General features: G+C 33.6%; 1 long non-coding RNA gene across 16 annotated transcripts; it reads left to right on the forward strand.

Annotated features, from left to right (window-relative positions):
- The first annotated feature begins 7,524 nt into the window (after positions 1 to 7,524).
- LOC110936580 lies at positions 7,525 to 16,704 on the forward strand. Of its 16 annotated transcripts, none has more exons than XR_004891861.1 (16): positions 7,525 to 7,725; positions 7,893 to 7,941; positions 8,021 to 8,089; positions 8,277 to 8,371; positions 8,464 to 8,546; positions 8,642 to 9,330; positions 11,401 to 11,541; positions 11,638 to 11,711; positions 11,781 to 11,901; positions 12,096 to 12,196; positions 12,288 to 12,460; positions 12,635 to 12,715; positions 12,961 to 13,043; positions 13,132 to 13,250; positions 13,835 to 13,888; positions 16,381 to 16,704. It is a non-coding gene; the product is annotated as an uncharacterized LOC110936580 (long non-coding RNA). The 16 variants fall into 16 exon arrangements; XR_004891864.1 differs by having other exon boundaries at positions 11,401 to 11,490; XR_004891859.1 differs by having other exon boundaries at positions 8,642 to 8,717; positions 8,926 to 9,330; positions 11,401 to 11,711.
- The last annotated feature ends 3,225 nt before the right edge of the window (positions 16,705 to 19,929 follow it).

Consider the following 19,929-nt stretch of genomic DNA (forward strand, 5'->3'; position numbering starts at 1 on the left):
CGAGCAAGTTAACTTGGTTTGAATAAAACGAGTTTTAATAAGGAAGTTCGGACATGGTCACAGCAGAAACCATGTATACCTTTCAAAAGAAAATCGAGTTTTTTTTTTCAGAAAATTCATCGATTTAATATCAAAGAATTATTGTTTTGCAAAAATGCGGTTTTACAATGCAAAGATCAAGTATAGCAAAAGGAGATTTGAACTTTTGATAAAACAACAAATTGGAATGAAGCCCTCCAGCGGTCTTCATAACTCAAATGAACCACATGCACCACAAACAGTACATGTGTAACGTGTGGATTTACCAAGAAATGAAATAGATCAATATTTGCTACTTATGAAAGAAATCCTCATGGTATGATGACCATTAGGGGAAGTAGAAACGCGAAAATCAACTCATTATATGCAGAAGTCAGAATTTCAACAAAAGAAATATAAGAACTTCTTATCTGGAATTTCGTGCAAAAATCGTTGTTAAGTGACGTTATCATGAAATGTCGAATATTGCATATTTTGTTGTCAATGAAATAGGGGAATTGTACCGATATGTGACTTCTTTTGCAGTGTCAAGAATTGTGACTCTAATTAGACTGTGCACCGATGGTTGTGAAATCTTGTTCGAACGTACCTCAGCAAGATTCATGTCATTTGTAGGATCATATGGCCAAGTGCTGCTTTTTGATTAGTAGTTCTTCCACTGACAGGATTCGTATTGGAGTCGTCATGCCCAATTATATTTTCCAGAGGTCTTGTCTTGAAAGTCGTGTGTGACATACTTTAACGTCTGTGGACGTATAATAGTTTTTGATGGTGTCCCAACTTAATGGGTTTCCAGTATTATTTTGTTGCACGAGTTACGAGGTAGATGATCAAACGAAATAATGTTTGATATCGGAATTAAAGATATATGTAAGAGATTCCTTATAAAGAAATCTAGACACATATGCTTGTGCTTTATTCCTATTTGGCTTTTGGAATTCCTTATAGATATACATATCTATATAATCATATATTTCACATGTTGTAATATACATACCCTCTATAAGGTCAATGTATTTAGGAGATTCATATTTCCAAAAACAAGTCAGATATCTGGTCATGATATTATTTAGGGAAATCTTGTCACTGATTTGACATATTATTTACCCCGTCTTATCCGGTTCGCGCCGGAGAGGTAACTTCAGTATATCCAGACAAGCTGGAGAGTCTGCTACTCTATATCCAGTTTTGCCGGAGAAAATTTTCTATTTCCTATAAATAGTATCTTTTCAAGATTTTAAAAGTGCCTCTTTTATTAGGGTTTTTATCTAGAATCAAGGAAATTTGTATTTTCATAACATATCTTTATTCTAGACCAAGTAATATCAATAAACAAGAATTAATAGTAATTAAGTGTTATTGCTTATTTATCATATCTTGCAATATTCTAATTACCATTCTTATGGTATATCAATATTCAATACATTATACTTATATAAGTAATTTATCTTGAAACTTATATTAAGGCAAAATTTCTTAAGTTCAAGTCTAAATATCATCCTGAGTGTTACTAGATAATATTAAGTTCCTAATTCTCCGTTTAAACTTAGGTATTATTACAACACCTAATTGTTTAAACAAGTGGCTTAACTTATATTAAGGCATCTTTTCTTATGTTCAAGTCTAAATGTTATCAGATGTGCTACCAGTTAATAGCAATCTCCTAACTCTTTTATATAAGCTTAGGTATTATTATCACAATACTTATAGGCTTAAATCAGTGGCTCTGATACCACCTTCTGTCACGTCCCCCGACCCCACCTGGATGGAATCGGGAGCCGCGAGCAGCCAAGTGGTACCGGTGGTTATTTTTGAAAAACATTGCAGCGGAAATTTCATCAGGACCGTGAGTTTGGAAAAATATCAGAGTTTAGAAACACCGGATTTTATTTATTAAATTGATGGGATAAAAACCTATGTTTTACAATGGTGGCTTTTAATAAGGGATAAACCAAATTACATAAAACAATTTTTCTTAATTTAATTTAAGTGATAAAAATGAGCCATTTCTGTAAGTCTTGTTGGTGCCGTATCCAACTCTTACTCCAATCTACTGTAATCACCTGAAACGCGTTTTAAAAAGGTTTTGTCAGCGGGAAATACTGAGTGAGTTCATTCAGGTTTTATACAAAAACAGATTTGTTATAATTTACAGTATTAAGAACGATTACAAGTTTCCTGATATCAACCAACTACCCACAGTATTTGTCACTCGACCGGATCTGTGACTGTGGTCATATCACTGTTGGGTCCGTTCACCCAAAAGTGACGTATATCACTATTTAGGTCCGACTACCTAATAGTGTATATCATGATTTAGGCACTGTCACACCCCTCCAAAACCCCACCCCGCCTTGGAGGCGTGACATGCCCAGGATCATAGCCACCAATCATATTGAACAACGTATTTAAGTAAATAAAACCAACCACAATACAATTGGTGTCAAAACATAGTTTGAGTTTACAGCGGAAGCAAAACATAAGTTTAATATAAGTTTTCCCCACAACGACCACGCCTCCCAGTGCAAGCTCCTTAAGCTAGGGACCTAACGACCTGCAAGGCATGTAACAACGAGTCAACAACAAAGTTGAGTGAATTCACGGTTGGTTCACTAGCTCACTAGCCCGTATCGCGGTCTCCCAGACATGTGTGCGAAGGTTAGTATCCGTATCGCGTCGTATCGTATCGTATCGCATCGTGTCGCGGCCCTACAGGCATGTGTGCGAAGATCAGTGGAGTGGCATCCTACCTCTGGAGGATGGCCGTGCCTTATAGAAAGTTCGTGAACTCACCTTTGCTTTTGCTTTGCTCGGTTTGCTTATCTTCTTTGATTGTAAGGGTAGAGTTTAGCCTACTGATAAGCCTAATAACCTAATTTAAACAATGATGCACACGAACTGGGTTAGTAACTAATACAGCAGTTACGAAAATTCACGAGATTAAACCCTCACAACGATTAACAAAGTGCAATACTTAACAATTCAGCGGATTCACAACGAATAACAGAGCATAGTCCGAAATTGGATAATACTCAAATATTCAAGTCGAAATCACGACGAATAACAAAGTATAAACTCAATTTGAGCAGCACTTAAACAATCGTTGGATAGTTTCAATCGATCGGACGTTGTATCGTAATAACGATCGAATTAATACCCTGAATCGTAGCAGCACTTAGTGATAGTGTGTGTTAATTGTAGTATTTTGACTATAACTCAGCGTATGATGGGAATTTGGACGTCGAAGTAACAAAAAACTTCAAGTGCCAACCCCACCTATTTATACTGAAAATTTGTCTCTCTCGCGTGTCGCGACAGGGAAACATGGTATCTGTCGCGTGGCGTGACGGGTTACTTTTTAGGGTAAGGTAGGTTCGTGTCCAACATAGCCTAGCTGAGTCGACAATTCGTTAAATTCAATTCTTACAACGAAATATGAGGATAATCGTCAAGTAGGAAATACCCCCCCTGAGTTTTAGGGGCCCTGATCCTGATTCCGATTGTTCTGAAACTTTCAGGGTTTGTGCAGAATCACCTGGGGATCTTAATTAGGGTTTCCTTAATAGATAATTAACACCTTAAGTATTGATTTTAGTGAGAGTCGTTACAGGCACGCTCACCTAAAATGATAAAAACAGTAGTAATGTGCACAATACCCCACATACCGACTGTAATTTGGTGATTACAAAGACTTAATCCCTGTAATTATAACTTTGGAAAATAATTTGGAGTATTGTAAAACAGTTGATAAAAAGAGAATGACTCACATTATAAGCATGCAGTATTGAATTAACAGGCTTCATGTTTCAGATTCTTCTAAGAATTAGCATCTACTTTGATTGTAAGTGTATGGGGTAGAGTTTAACCTACGGACAAGCCTGATAACCTAATTTAAGCGATAATGCACCCGAAACTAGGTAAATAACTAATACAGCATTTACGATAAACTCACGAGATTAAAACCCTCACGACGAATGACAAAGTGTAATCACTTAAACATCCATCGGATTCACAACGAATGACAGAGTCTACCCCGAGTTTGGGCGGTACTCAAACATCCTGTCGGAATCACGACTAATGACAAAGGATAGCACTTAAACATCCTGTCGGATAGTTTCAGTCGATCGGATATTGAATCATAGCGGCGATTAAGTTAATACCCTGTATCGTAGCAGAATTCGAGCTAGTGTGTGTTTGTAGTAATAAAAGTATAACTCAACGTATATTTCGAAATTTTACGTCGAACTAGCACCAGATTTCAAGTCCCAGGCCCCCCTATTTATACCCACTTTTGGAGCCTCGCGCGAGTCGCGGAAGAATTCGCGGCCCTTGCCGCGTGTCGCGGGTCAAGTCCCCCTAGCCTAGAGTAGGCTTGTCACCTGGGTAGCCCTGCTGAGTCGACGTCGAACGAAATTTAAATTTTGACAACGAGTTTTGAAGATAATCGTCAATTAGGGTTTACCCCCTTGAGTTTTAGGGGCCCTGATTCTGATTCTGAATGTTCTGAAAATTTTAGGGTTTATGCAGGATTACTTGGGGTCTCAAATAGGGTTTATAAAATAAAATAATAAATAATAGTTTTGGGTGAATCACAAAAAGAGATAAAATGGTGAGAAAAGAGAATGGACCCATTTGTAACTTTAGGGTTTAACTACAAAATCTCCTAGTATAATCTTGGGTATAACTTCTGAGCTATTAAAATATATAATGCACTCGTGGTAAGTATAGTACCCCTAATTCAACCTTGTCCCGATGTCCCGAGACAGAATCCCAACGAACTTAGTCGGGCAGAGCCCTGACATGAGTTATGGGTTCCAGATCAATCGGAAAGGGTAGCGGTGATCGAGAGTTACAATACTTAAAACGGGGTAGAGCCTTATTATTATTATTAGTGGAAATAAGAAAATAAATTAAATATAGAGAGAGAGAGTAGGCGATATCTAAAGAGAGATAAAGGAAAGAAAGATGGGATAGAAAATCTGAATACTGTCTTCTATTTATAGTTAGAAATGGCGTAAAGACTATGCATTTTTCTATTGTCTTGTCATCCATCTTACTTTACATAACTGACATATGTCAGTTTTGAATTGATTTATTTTATTAATATATATATCTTATATTCATATGTTTATCCTTTAGTTATTATCATTATTATTTTATTTAGAATTGGACACGTAAGTTGGTGCTGTACACTTAACATTTTGTTGTTCAAGGGGCTGTTTGGCTAAGCTTTTCAAAATGACTTATTTGCTTATTTGCCTTCTGAAAAGCAAATAAGCAAATAAGTCATTTTGAAAAGCTCCATTTTAAAGCTTTTCAAAACAGCTTATTGACTTATTTGCTTTTCAGAAAAGCAAATAAGCAAATAAGTCATTTTGAAAAGCTTAGCCAAACAGCCCCCAAATGAAAATTATTATTATTATATTTAAGAAAATGGGACATAGAACTTAGAAATGGGACACGAAATTGTTCCTTCAATTTCATATGTTTGGTTTATTATTAATTTAACTATTTTGTTCTTTTTGGCGTGTATAACTTCTAAAATATAACGTTCTAGAAAATAATAAATGTCTTTAGAACGAGAATAATTTTATCTACATTTTGAACCAAGTTTTATGAAAAACAGAGTAGGTTCAAATATAATGTATTTTTTTTTAGTTTAACTTATTAAACAGTTCCTGGGTCCCTCTAGGTACTTCATATTTCTAGTAGTCAACTGACCCGTAATCTACCTGTCTAATAATATAAGTTTTTATAGACTTTTATTTTATTAGAAAGGTCACCCATATATATAGGTCAATTAATTAGAATAATATTTCAACCAACTATATATGTAAAATAGTGTTTAAAACTATTTGGGTTGAATATTTATATTAAAAATAAACTAGTTACTAGTTACTAGTGGTTAAACCTATAATTCTTATATGATAAAAATAGGAATGTTACATTTTGTATTACATACGAGCAAGTAATACACATACGATCATAAACCAGAAGTTTATGGATCATAATTATTTAATTAGTTGGCATGACCGGTTAGACCACACCGAGTCAATGATGATGTGAAACATAATGAAGAACTAGAAGATTCTTCAAGATAATAATTAGCATGAAATGTTTGCTCTCAAGGGAAATTATATATTCGCAAAACAAAAGAGGGTGTGTATACCTAAATATTCTAGAAGCGATTAAAGGATATGCATATCCCAACATGATACCATTTAGTTTTTTAAATCGATGCATCGTCTAAATGGTTATCAAATCCACAACCTAAAGCTTGCGTGATTGTGGCTTAGCTAATGTGATAGCAAGCATATTAATCCAGATTAGTATATTTATTTGATAATCGTGAATTTGATTCCCAAGTTATTAACTATCATTGGAATAAGTGTTATTGTGATCACTAAACATCTACTGTTGGTTACAAAGCTAGTAAGATGAGCAAAAGTTCATTTAGGTACATGTAATTTTATGTATAGTACCATCAATTCACATCAAGCCAATAAGTTATAGTTCTCCCCATATAGTTGGTGTTTGGTCAAGAATCAAAGATGTCTCATCAAACATTTTGGTTGTGCGACAAATATTGAAACTCATCCACCACACCGCACAAAGATGAGACTTCTACAAAGCTTGAGAATATGTTGGGTATAAATAATCGTCTATGATTAAATATTTAAAGCCATTAGTGAGAAATTCGTGTATGGCTCATTGGTTTTCACTTTAATGAATGAATGTTCCCAACATTAGGGGGAGATAACAAGCAGTTGAAAAGTGAAAAGTGAAATGAATTATCATGTCATCTTGATCCTCAGACTATAAACTATGAACTAGAAGTTTAAAGCTTAATTCATTTACCAATATTAAAGATCAAATTACCAGACAAGTTCACTGACCTAAATAGAGTGACTAAGTAAGTCACATAATCAACTACTTATGCTCCAGTTATATTTGTGTCCCAAGAGGACAGCCACATATTTTTGTAATGAGTTTATTGCACGCCTAAAGCGTGGTAGACTAGTTGATTCCAATAATAAAATTCCTCGAAAATTGGAGCAAGTAATTAAGATGGTCAAGTCGAGGTTAAAGTAATAAGATATCCTGAAGAGACAATAGACATGATGGTTCAAGAAGAACCTCAGGTACCTAATAAAGAGATCTCGATAAGTTGTATCATGTCTAAGATATGTATGGAATCGAAATAAAAATCGACGTCGTTATACTTTTGTATATAATGTAGCGCTTAAAATAATTAAATGATGAGGATCAAGATTTAAATATTAAGAAATGATTGGCCAAAATAGAAAGATGCAAATAAGGCAGAGTTTAGTTCTCTAATGAAATGGAAAGTTTCAGGACCAACAGTCCATACAACTGAAGTTGTAAAATATGTTGGATACAAATGTGTCTTTTATGCAAATCATGTGAAAATCAAATCTATTATATATAATAAATGTGTTAAATTTTGCTGATGTGTCAAGCTAGGAGGCCTCTAAATTGTGCATTTTGGCGGGAAAATGGACGGATCTTGGAAAAAGCTCGCGGATCCTTTTTGTTCATGAATCCGACCCAATGGATATCCATTCACCCGATTAACAAATGAGTACACCATACGTTTCAAACATTCAGAAACCCTAATCTTCCATCCTCAATCGCCGTTCTTCCATCAATCAAGCAATTCAGATGGTAGGTTTTCTGATCTTCACCTATGATTTTTATTGTTAATCCTTTCCTTTTCGATTCCTAAGAATCCCATCACAACCCTAAATGCAAACTAACTTCTGCTCATCGATCAATCATTCTGTTTTCGATTGATTTTATCTTCACTGTTGCACCATCCTCTTCTGGCTCAGGTGATCCATCTTCGTTTCATCCTTAGGGTTACAGTTCCTCCTCTGCAAGGTGAGTTTATGTTATAATTATTTTCTTCATTTTTGTTCGATTTCATCTTAAACATTCGATTATTTTTCTTTATTATTAGGGATTCTCTTATAGTCTTCCATCGTCTTTATACATAAGAAATCGTCACTTGTAATGTCTTTCTCACCAGGTTTCATCTAAACCCTTTCCATTCAAATCCACTGTTTCAGGAACTGGTAGCTGTTAAATTAGGGCTAATAATTGAAATTTTGTAGTTTTTTTTTTGGCTTTTTTACTTCGCTTTTTTGGTTTATTATTTTCTATTTGATGTTTGTTTCGAATGCTTTAATTAACCTTTTGATGTTGGTTTTGATTAGGGTTATGGAATTGGGATTATTCATACAATAATAATAAGCTAGCTCATATTCATAAGCTTAAGAAGACAGAAGACATGATCTTAATGGTTCTTTAGGTACCCTTTTTTTAAATTCCAGTTATATCTTTTATTAATTTTGGGTCAGTTTATGTGTAATTATGTTTCATATGATGCATATGTTATCATAGATATTCACTGCTGGGCGCTCCTGAAGAATTTGATCAAATTTATGGACCACTTGCTCTACATCCTGTGTAAATGATCAGCAAAGGTACAAAAAATATGCAGTTCATAATAAAAGGTCAATGTATTTAGTTATTAATACTATGTGAAGAAGATATAAGTTAATTTTTGAAATATTTTTAGATAAAGGAGCAACATGGATACCGCCAATCTCACATTACAGTGCGGGGTTTGCCAGATTGGTGTAATTGGTCGAAAGGTTAGACGTTATCCATTTACTCTTATATGGGGTGACTTTGGATTTTTTAGTTACTTTTAGTGGGTTAAATGAGTATCATTTCTATTCAAGAAAGTCATTTGCCAAAAGTATGTATTTCCTTCACAATTACCCTTTACCCAAATTGAGTTATTCGTTTGAAGTGTAGTTTAGTTATAAAGTCATAATGACCAATTTAGATGGTGTACAGGTCTTCTCGCCCATTTGAAGTGGTTTTGTAGGGAAAAAGTAATTTGCCTATTAAAGTTGTTACAACAAGGTGTGATTTTTGTGATTATAAAATGTTACTTCACATGTATTAAGCTGTGAGAATGGGTATTAAAAACAAAATGACACTTTTAAAGGCAAATTAACTCTTCAGATACAAATTTTATTTGTCTCTCTCTTGATGGATTCTAAGAAAGTTGCCTTTAGTTTAACATCGTAACAAAAGCCACAAACTCATTTTAATTGAAATATGTGCCAGTTTAGTTTAATATGTATATGCATATACATATATGTGCCATTGATTTTGATAATTTGTCTATATTTTAATCCGTTTTGTTATTAGAATTAGTTGGTTACGCACAACAAGTTGGTTCTGCATTCGCCAAAGGTATGTTTCTTCATCATGTTATCTGTGGCGACTTATGTTGGAATTCTCATTCTCTTAATATGCATTTGCGAGTATGACCTGTTTGAAATATATTTTGGTCATAAAGAACAAAGCATCTTTAGCTTATTTGACCCTTTGAAAATGTGTTTGGTCATAAGGAACAATTTAAATTGTATTCGGGTCTTTTGACCTATTTCAAGTGGTTTTTGTATGTAAAAAGTTAAGAGTAAAGCACACTGATGGTCCCTGTGGTTTACCAAAATTTTGGATTCGGTCCCTGGCTTTCCAAAAGTACATGGATGGTCCATGTACCTTTGGAAAAAGTTAGGGACTAAATATGTTACAAAGTGCAAACTATCGCCCCTAACTTTTTCCAAAGTGCAAACCATAAGGACCATCCATGTACTTTTGGAAAGCTAGGGACCAGATTCAAAATTTTGGTAAACCACAGGGCCCATCGATGTACTTTACTTAAAAAAGTTATTTCCATGTTTAAGAATAAAGGTCAAATTATAATGCATTTTGTATCAGTTTAATAGTAAATTAATCTAATTCCCCTACTTAAAAACAAGGGGTCAAGTGCTCTTTCATTTGTATCAGTTTAATATTGAATTTAGTTCACCAATAGAGTTATCATTTGTTCATTTTAAAAGTAATTATGTGGTTGGGTTAGTATTTTTTAATTTAAAATCAAATCCATCACGGCCTTACAGGACATCAAACCTTCATATCTGAAAATGTGAACTTTTAGGTTTTGTTCTCATGCCTTCATGTTATTCAGTAATGATTTTCTCTTAGGAATGAAGCTTAAGTGAAGAATATGGTAGTGAATTAAGGGATAATATGATTCCTCAATTTCAGTAGCAAACAGTAAGAATGTGGGAGCAAAATAACTGATTAGAATGCCAAAAGATTCAAAATGTTGGGTAACAAAAAATTGAACGATATATTCGCATGTGTACATATAGAAGTAGTATGTAGAGGAAATAAGAACTGATTTGAAGGCACTAAACAACAAGCATCTTTAAAGCAAGAATATTGCTAATAAAAGCATTAGGAGGCATGTATATGTTTTTTACAACAAAAACTACATGAGTCTAAAACTGAAGTGGTGATGCTTGAATCTTGTGCTCTTAATTTTGCTTCATTTGACATTTTGTTTCTACTATTCTATTTTTAACATGTTGCTGATGTTCTTTGAATATGTATATAAGTTCTTTGGGTGTTATGTGTTTGGCAGTATTGTTAGATTAGACATGTATTTTATTAATTTTTAATATTAGCATGTCTATCTTGGGAAACAAGAAAAAAACTTGCATGTCTTCAGGGATGCTTGCTTAATAATGGTTTTTACCCATTGACTTGTGAAAATTGATAGTTTTTACCGTTTTGTGTGTTCTAATAGTCCATTACTTACATAATTTTAGTCGTTTTGGTTGTCACTGTTGTTTGTGAAGTCGTTGATTAGGTTTCACATTACTGTGACTAATATTATAATTATTAAAGCATGTTGTACAACTTATTCTTGCATTCCTTTTCGGGATTTTAGTGGACATGTAATTTAATCATGATGGGATTGACATTCCTTTAGGGGACTATGATGATCAATTGTTTTTTTTGTATATTGTTGAGTATTAGGGTGAAGGGGGTGCTCACCTAATAGGTGAGTCCCCTCTCTTACGCCAAACCAATCCCCGTGTGCCACGTCAACTCCCCTCTTAAACTCCCCTAACACCCCAATTTGATGGCGCCACTCCCCTCTTAGGTTAATTGGTTTTTTTTTTAAAAAAAAAAAAAAAAAAAAAGAAAAGATGTGATTGGACCTGCGCCTTCTCTCTCCTCCCTCTCTCTCGGTGAGCCGCCACCGGTTTCATCCCCCTCTCTCACTCACCGATTGAACGGCGGCACATTGCCTATCGGCAAAATCACTCCCCGCGGCACTCCCCGATTTACGCCCCGTATACCCTTAGCATGTTATTTGACTTTCCATTTACATCTGAGTCATTAAGTATGCAGCCATGGCGGATTTGTCCTCTTTGTTTGAAGATGAGGTATTCTGTATGTTGACAGGGTAGTCGATATGGTGACGCTTTTTAGTGCTATGCGTGTCAACCAATGAATTCATGAACTGGTTGCATTCTTGGACTTAACAACATCTATGTACATGCCAATCGGTTTCTCTATGCATTACTTTCATAATGGAACTAATAAGTGATCATCACATCTTAAACTCATTGAGGTTTTCTAATTAGATGATGAATTGTTGATTATTGTTATTAATATATGAATTGGCTTATGGATGTGCAGGATGATAGGAAAATTGTTGTGAAGAAGCTTTCAGAGACATCAAAATAAGGGAATAGAGAATTTACAAACTGCAGGTATTTAATGTTCTATCAGTATTTCTTAATCCGTGTTGATGTTTGAAATTTGGTGATCAATTGGTTCAGGCAGGCTGAGGCGGCGTCTTCGTCTTCCACCGAAATGGCAGTGGTGAAGGAATCTGGTGGATGTGAGTCGTAAGAACAAAGAACAGGAGGTTTGATGAGGAGGTTCGATCATCCGATCCATGTAAGAAGTTGTCTAACGGATTAACATCTTGCAAGTTTCCTACTTTCAATTACTCATAAAGTTACAATTTTCCTGGTTTTTTTTGTCTCTTTTGTGAACCGGCTTGAATTTTCGATATTCATGTAGAGATTTTGTTAATTTTCCATTGTAAAGTTTCAATTTTCCCATATTTTTTTTGTCTTTCGTCGTTGAAGATGCCAAGGGCTGGACCAAGACTGTTTGAATGTGTGAAAAAAACTTGGCATGGTGATAAACACAAGCCACTTAGAGAGTCCATTATTTAGAAGTTTTTTAGGTAAATTTTGTTTGATTAAATGGTGGAAAGTTGTGATTTTGTTTGTGTTTTTTTGGTTTTAAATAATGCACACCACATATTTGTTGATCAGAGTTCCCATAGTCTTGGTACTAAGAAGAATATAGAATGGCAAGATAAGTTGGCTGTTGTATATTGAAGTTGCGACAAAGCTGCTCGAGGACAATGTTGGGGCGCAAGTAATGAAGTTGGCTGTTGTATATTGAGGTTGCGACAAAGCTGCTCGAGGACAATGTTGCAGCGCCGGTAATGCTTGTCCTATATGTTTCTATAATATCATGTGAAAACTCGATCAATTACTAAGAATGTAACATATAAAAATGCCCAGTTCCTTTCTTTTAATTGTTTCTAGAAAGTTTTTATTTCTTATTTTCACATGTAAGCTAATTCAGTTTAGGTTGTTATCTTTCATTTCAACAGGAAGACCCATTGTTTTCATGTTAAGAAAGACTTTCTTGTGAATTGACACATGTAGAGGTTGACTCTAAAGAGTATTAAATGGTTAGTACTTAGTACGCATCTTGTATCCTCTATTATATTATTGGAAAATGCATTGATGTATAATATACAAACATTATTGATTAGTGATTGCTAACTTTATCACATTTAAAAACTTGCGTGGAACAGTAGAAGTAAACAAAAATGGGAAATAAGAGGTCAAAACATAATAAAATAATTTTCCACCAAAATTTTACTATTCATTTACTTTTTTTTTCTTCTAAAACTAACGTTATGGTGTTGCATAGGTTGCGTTCTATGCTATGGAAGTATAATCAATTCGGTCATAACTTGCAAATCTATAGGAACGAGAAGCTCACCTGAAAGCTCGGTAAGCATTAGTTATTTCGACCCGTGTATGGGTTAACGGGTCGATTCAGGTTATATTTTGTTGAAATAACATGATTTGGTTGTTGCAGCCGAAACTAAGGGACATGCCTAATGAGTCACTGGAAGAGGAGGTCCGGGCGTAATGTCCGACAAATCGGGAGAAACTGAGTACCAAGAATCTATGCAAAGCCAAATTAACATTATTAAGGTAAACATGCTTTTGAATTTTGGCCGGTTTGCAGACTACAGTTTAAACAAATAGCACTTTATTCATCTCCAAAAATGCTGGTAGGAAAAGCTTTTTGGGTGTGATTTTTATATATTTTGTATAAAACTTGTAGTGAAAATAATTTGATTTTAATCGAAAGGTTACTCCCTTGTGAGCGGGTTGGATTTCATGTCAAAACCATGTGCTTTGGTATAGGTTGGATTGACCCAAAACACTTACTATTGTCAAAAGTTTTAGAACACATTATATAAATAATTACTATATTGTTTAAAAAGTTATAACGATATTATAAGTTTTTGAATTCGTTAGAGATAAAACATAACCCAAATTCAATATTTATTTTCATGTAAACTGTCTGAAGTTGCAAGCGTTGACCTGTGGTCAACCTTATTCAAAGCATTAACATCTCACAAGAGAACGAACCTAAATAGAAGACTATATTTGTTTGGTTTGGGGATAACTCAAGTACTATGTTTCTGACTTTGTAACAAAAGAATGAGTTGTTTTGGTATTTGATTTGGAATACGAAATTGCTATTGAAATATCTTTGTTTAATTGTTAAGGGAATAAAGAGATCAAAGTTTGAAGGAATCAAGTAGAATCTTGGACAAACAAAAGTAAGTTTATCTATACTACTTTTTATTTTAATTATTTATATGCTACAATTGTTTTTTATTGTTTTTGATTGGTAAACGAGTGACTTCAAAACATGAATTGGTCTTTTCACAAGCATAAAGTGTGCTAAAAGTTTCTTTTAATAACAAACGCCTCAGATACGTGATTTGCACAAATCATGCTTCAGAGTTTGGGATCAAAACGCATCAAAGCGCATCACCCTTTTTAAAACCAAGGACTGATGTTGTTATCTTTAGTGACAGGAGCTTCATACCTTTTTAACTGTATAAGGGAAGAAGTCATTGGTTCCATTTAATATATCAGCTAGCGAAAAAGAAGGGGACGGTTCCCTCCTACACTAGAATTAAGAAGTTGTACCCAATTTGGAGCAACTACAAATAACTAATATTAACTGGAATCTTTATGAGCTGCTTAACTGGTTATTATTTTGGCTTAGTGTTGGTTAAGAAATGAAGTGATTATTATTTTAGTGATGCAGTAAGAATTTGTGCTATCTGAAACATAAAGGTTTATAAGTCAGCGAATGATTTTAAGTTATAGTAAGTAGCGTACTAATGGGTGACTTAATGAAATCCTTGTGAGATCAACTAAGGAGGATTTGTTTGTATTTCGAAGATGGGATATAAATTTAGGTGCATAATAAAATTCGACATGGTTGCTTTTACAAGATAATCTGAAACATGGTTCTTGACAAGTTTGTAAGGGAATACACTATTTAAATGTCATCTTCTAACTGAGAGGACGGTTGGTTTCGATATAAGTGTTATAGTTGAATGTTAACAAGTAGGTTCCTCATTCTACAAAGGTATGTTTCTCCATCTTATTACCCGTATTGAGTTATGTTAGAATTCTCATGTTCTTAATATGCATTCACGTCTTTGACCCGTTTTAAGTGTGTGTTGGCTATAAATATGTGTGTAAATGAAATCGGTTGGGTAACGTGTCAAATGCGTATGGTTGGTACATGTCGGGTTGACATGTAAATGTTTTTGTCCGAAGTTAATAATTTTTATGAATAAATATTTACTTGAAAATTTGAGTTAGAACTTTTTGATATTCGGTAACAATCCAATTTTTTTTTTTATCAAAATACTACTTTGGATAACTTTTGACCCACATCTGACCCGTTTCCACTAAAACTATTTTTATATACAAATATTTGTTTATGTATTTAATTTAAAGAAAAACGATTTTATTAACTAATAGGAATTCTATTTAATATATTGGCTGTTTTTAAAACTATGGAAAATGGTAATGGTCAACTAGAACGATTCGTTCGGGTTGAAAAGAGAGATTACTAATTTAGTCGATTGATAAGGCCATCAAAAAATTGTTTAATCATAATTTCTTTGCAATTACTGTGGAGAAATTAGCGGAGTACTTAGAATTTGAAATTTGAAACTGAAATTTTTATTGGAGTCTATTTTGGAAGTCAAAGATTGTACTCGACTTGGATTTGATGACATTGTTTTTAATTAGAGTTTGATTGGTTTTATTTATGGAAGTGATTGGGTCAAAACATGGGAGGGATACGTTGACCCACTAATCCTTTTCATACGTTTTTTAATATATATTGGGGTAACTTTGTAGAATAGTAACCAAGTTCTAAAAGTGTTTCAATTAGGTCACTCAAGTTTCAAAAGTGTTCCAATCAGGTCACTCAACATTCATTTTTCATTAAAATTAAGGGTTTTTTCATCTATTTCATAAGTAACCATGGTGATGTGGATTTTTGTTTCTTTTTTCCCTTTTATTTGATGCTAACTTTGAGTGATGACGTAAATTGTAACTTGTTTTTTTTAATTTTTAATGTAATTAAAGTGTTTTTATTTTTAATAAATATAATTTCAAATATTAAAATAATCCGACCGCAACATCTTATTCTTCATTTTTTTCTTGACACATAGAAAAAAAGACATGACTCGATTTGAATGTTAAGTTATCTAATTGGGACAAAAACGATACGAGTGACCTAATTAGAACACTTTTGAAACTTTGTTACTATTCTGTGGCATATTTTAAATCTATATTTAGTGGGTTAACAACAATTACAAAAGTATTATGACATTAATTATCTATATCTTTGAGCAAAGAGTGGTAAAAAAGTTTCGAAGCTGATTATGGGCTTTTCAACCTGATTGACCTGTACATCCTTTAGCAGTTTTTTTTTTTTTTGACCACTTTGATATGTTTGATATAAAACCAAAACATCATTCGATTTTAATAGATAACCCAACATGACTCATTTTTTTCCAGTTTTTGTCGGTCTATGGAGACGTTAATGTTATTTTATTCTCATACGTGTCAAGGGCAACATGGGTATTTACAAGTTAAACGCGAAGGCATCTACTTACAACATGACAAAGATTAGTGATTGGGAGTCATTTGTGTTCCTTAGGAACTACTTATTAGTGTGATCATCTCTTGCTATCTCTTATAATTATCCTACTCATGATATCATATGCCATTGTAGATTGGCAGACCAACTCTCTATGGGTTGGCCGCAAAGGGAGAGTATGGAGTTAGAAGAAATGTTGAAGGATGAAATTGAGCTCATAATGGCTTTTTCATGTTGCCCCACCCTCAATGATATATGGATGTCACTTTGTTTATGATTTATGAAGTGAAGGATATCAAATTTTAGGTGTTTGCCTTGCATCTATAACATTGGATGTGGCAAGGCGTGCTACACCAGTCGGACTGAGCTCATGTTAATTATAGTAAATTATAAATGTAACATTATTTGTCTTTTTCTTGATATTTTGTACACGGTTTATAAAGAAAACTTCATACCTAATACCTAATGATGCAATCCACTTTGTGACTAATTTATGTCATGTCACTTGATTTGTATTACTTTTATTGATACACTTATGATTACGTAATTTAAATTTTCCTACCCGGGTGATAACCTAAGATGGCGAGACGGGCTATCATCCTTTCATCTTGGTCTGAATCATTCTACATACGTAGAACATTATCTGGTTATATGTTGAAAATTATATGATAGTTGTTACCATTGATAAATCACATTGTTTGCATATATTATTATATACGATTAACATTGAATCATATTATATATATCCCCACAAATTTTATAAAACGGACCATTGTAATAAAATTAATAAAATATTAATATCCTTAAAAATAGAGCGACCCGTGGGTACCACGGGTTATAACCTAGTTAAGTGATATAAGTCAAAATTGGTGGCACAAGAATTTTCATAAAGACCTATGATTGATTATGAGGAAACGTATTCTCTAGTGGTGGATGCATTGACTTTTCAATATTTTATTAGTCTGATAATATAGAGAGAGAATTGATGTGCGTCTATAAATGTTATGTATCACTTGATACTAAAAATGTACATGAAGGTGCCTAAAGGATTTGAATGATCAAAATCATGTAAGTTAAGTTCTCGAGAACAATATGATCATTGTATATAGATTCGTTTTGTTTACGATTGAACTCCTGATGAGTTTTCTAAAGAAATTGAGTTCCCTAAAGGTAAATCAAAACATCTTAATGATGTAATTCTTGTGCACCAATAAACATACATAGAAACTTGTACCTAGTGATTGTTATATCTCAATAAATAGTGTACACACATGGTACAATATGGATTTTGAAGATAAAAGCAAGTTTTTATGACATTTTGTATATGATATAGATATCTATGTGTTATATGGGTAAGTTTATGTAGCAAAACTCATGAAGAGTGAATGCACATGTATATTTGGATAAGATGGGCAGAATTCGCTCATGGATTGATAATGCCAGAAACGTTGATATAAAAACCTCAAGAACGTACTATATGAAGTTGACAAAATACGCATGGGCTAAATAGTTGGGTCGAGTGTTGTACAACTCGAGATATTCGCATAAAGAGGTATATAAGTTTGATTAAATTAGCCATGTTCTATGAACATTCTACTTATAAAAGTTCACTATAATCGCAATTTACAGTAATGATGTCTAGGCATCATTGAGAGAAATTGTCGAGCTTTTAGAGGGAGAATTTTTGAATGACCTTGGCACGGTCTAATTATTACTCGAACTGCAGTTCGAGTATATATGTAATTATATTTTACTAATCTCTGAAGTACATCTAGAATATGATGTTTGGATATTTTAGTATGGGCATATTTGAACCTTAATGTATGTTAAAGGTTGTTAAATCATTTTTTTATAAGAAATGCCTATTATTATCTCCTATCAAAGTAGAGATTCTCATTTTAGAAGTACCATCGGTAAATGCATAAGTGCATTAATATGTTTTTCTAGCTATATATGTTTATAATATCTTTCACTTGAGCTTATTGTCATGATATAATCTTTGTCAAGCGAAGAGACATTGGAATGAGTTCAAAGAAATATTTCAGGTATAAACAATATTTGATTATATTTTACTAACCCATCAAAACAAGTTTGGTTAGTCTTGTAGATGCAGGAATGTAACGAAACATAGTCGCGGACATATGATAATTTTTGGAAGGAGGCACCTAAAGTCTCGTTAGAAGATTCTACAATATTGCTCAACATACAGGATTGCACATTAAGGGATCAAGCGACAAATCATTCGCTACAAAAGCTTTATTCGACTTTCAAGGAAGATAGATACACGTCACTTAAAGGATACATGTTAAAATGAGGGGGAGACTTATTCAAGTTGCACTCTTTTTCCCTTGACTAAGTTTTGTCCCATTGGGTTTTCTTAGTAAGGTTTTTAATGAGGCAACACACCTGATCCAAAAGTATCAGGGGGAGAAAATACGCGCTGCACTCTTTTTTCCTTAGCTATGGTTTTATCCCACTGGGTTTTCCTAGCGAGGTTTTTAACGAGGCAGCATCACCAAGCGTATTATAAGTATAATATATTATTTTGTCACGTGGATAGTCAAGGGGGAGTGTTATGAATTATTATATATTTATTGTGTGATTATCCACTTGTGTTATGACTCTCCATATACTTAACTCCCATCTTGTAAGCCTATAAATAGAGGCATATGTAATCCATTTTAGACATCAACAAGATATCCATTTTCCCCAATCTTTCTTTCCTATCTCTATAATGTTAATAGGCTAGTTGTTACACAACAATTATAATTTTGTTAAAAATGACGGAATTAAAGTGTAACTAAAATTAAGGGATTAAAGTAAAATTATAAAAAACTAATTTAACCTCATTTGAGATTATGCCATGCATTAAAGCAAAAAAAAATTCTTAACTGATGTGTATCGTATATAGAAAATTTGGAATTAATATGATGATAAAATATACATCTAAAAATAGTGTATTCTGATAAAATAACAAACTTGGAATTAATTTTTGCCCAAGGAAGTATGGGCAATCGACTTTGACCTGGGGCAGCCGTCCCCTACGATAATTAAGCAACAAAGGTATTGCATTTTTTGTCAATAAAACATTTTAAATGACTCATTTACTTAATAGACTATTATTGCAATGGTGTTACTTCTGTAAGCGTTATTAACTCATTGATTTTTCATATAAAAATTGAAAGACATACAATTTTGATCACACTTTTTAGGCCGAACGGATAAAACTAGGAAGAAAGCTTCCGATGATAGTTCTAATGAGCGAGTAACAAAAAAAACAATGTGTTTTAACTTCAACTGTCGGTGTGAAAAGGAGCAACAGTCATCTAAATCTTTGGAGGAGTTGGAAGCTAAGCTGATGGTAATACTTGCAGAAAGGAGCTTTAATATTCTTGAAGATAATGTGGAGTCTCGAAAGGTTTTTAATTGACTCGTCCACGTGATTAGATCTTATTACTGCTTCTGTAATTATGTTTTAGGCATTGTTTATTCTTATAAAATTTGTCTTAACCGTTTTTTCAGGCAACTATATGATGTAGTTTCATTACTCTGAAAGAAAGTGCTGGTCTTCATCATCCAACTCTTATTCGGGGTATTATCCTGATCGGCTAGTAGATTCTCATACGGAGTTTCATCATCTTCATCTTGAAAGGATATACTCGGAGTTGAACTTGTATCCTGAAT

Source organism: Helianthus annuus, chromosome 4 (genome assembly GCF_002127325.2).
Source record: "Helianthus annuus cultivar XRQ/B chromosome 4, HanXRQr2.0-SUNRISE, whole genome shotgun sequence".
Lineage (NCBI taxonomy): Eukaryota > Viridiplantae > Streptophyta > Magnoliopsida > Asterales > Asteraceae > Helianthus > Helianthus annuus.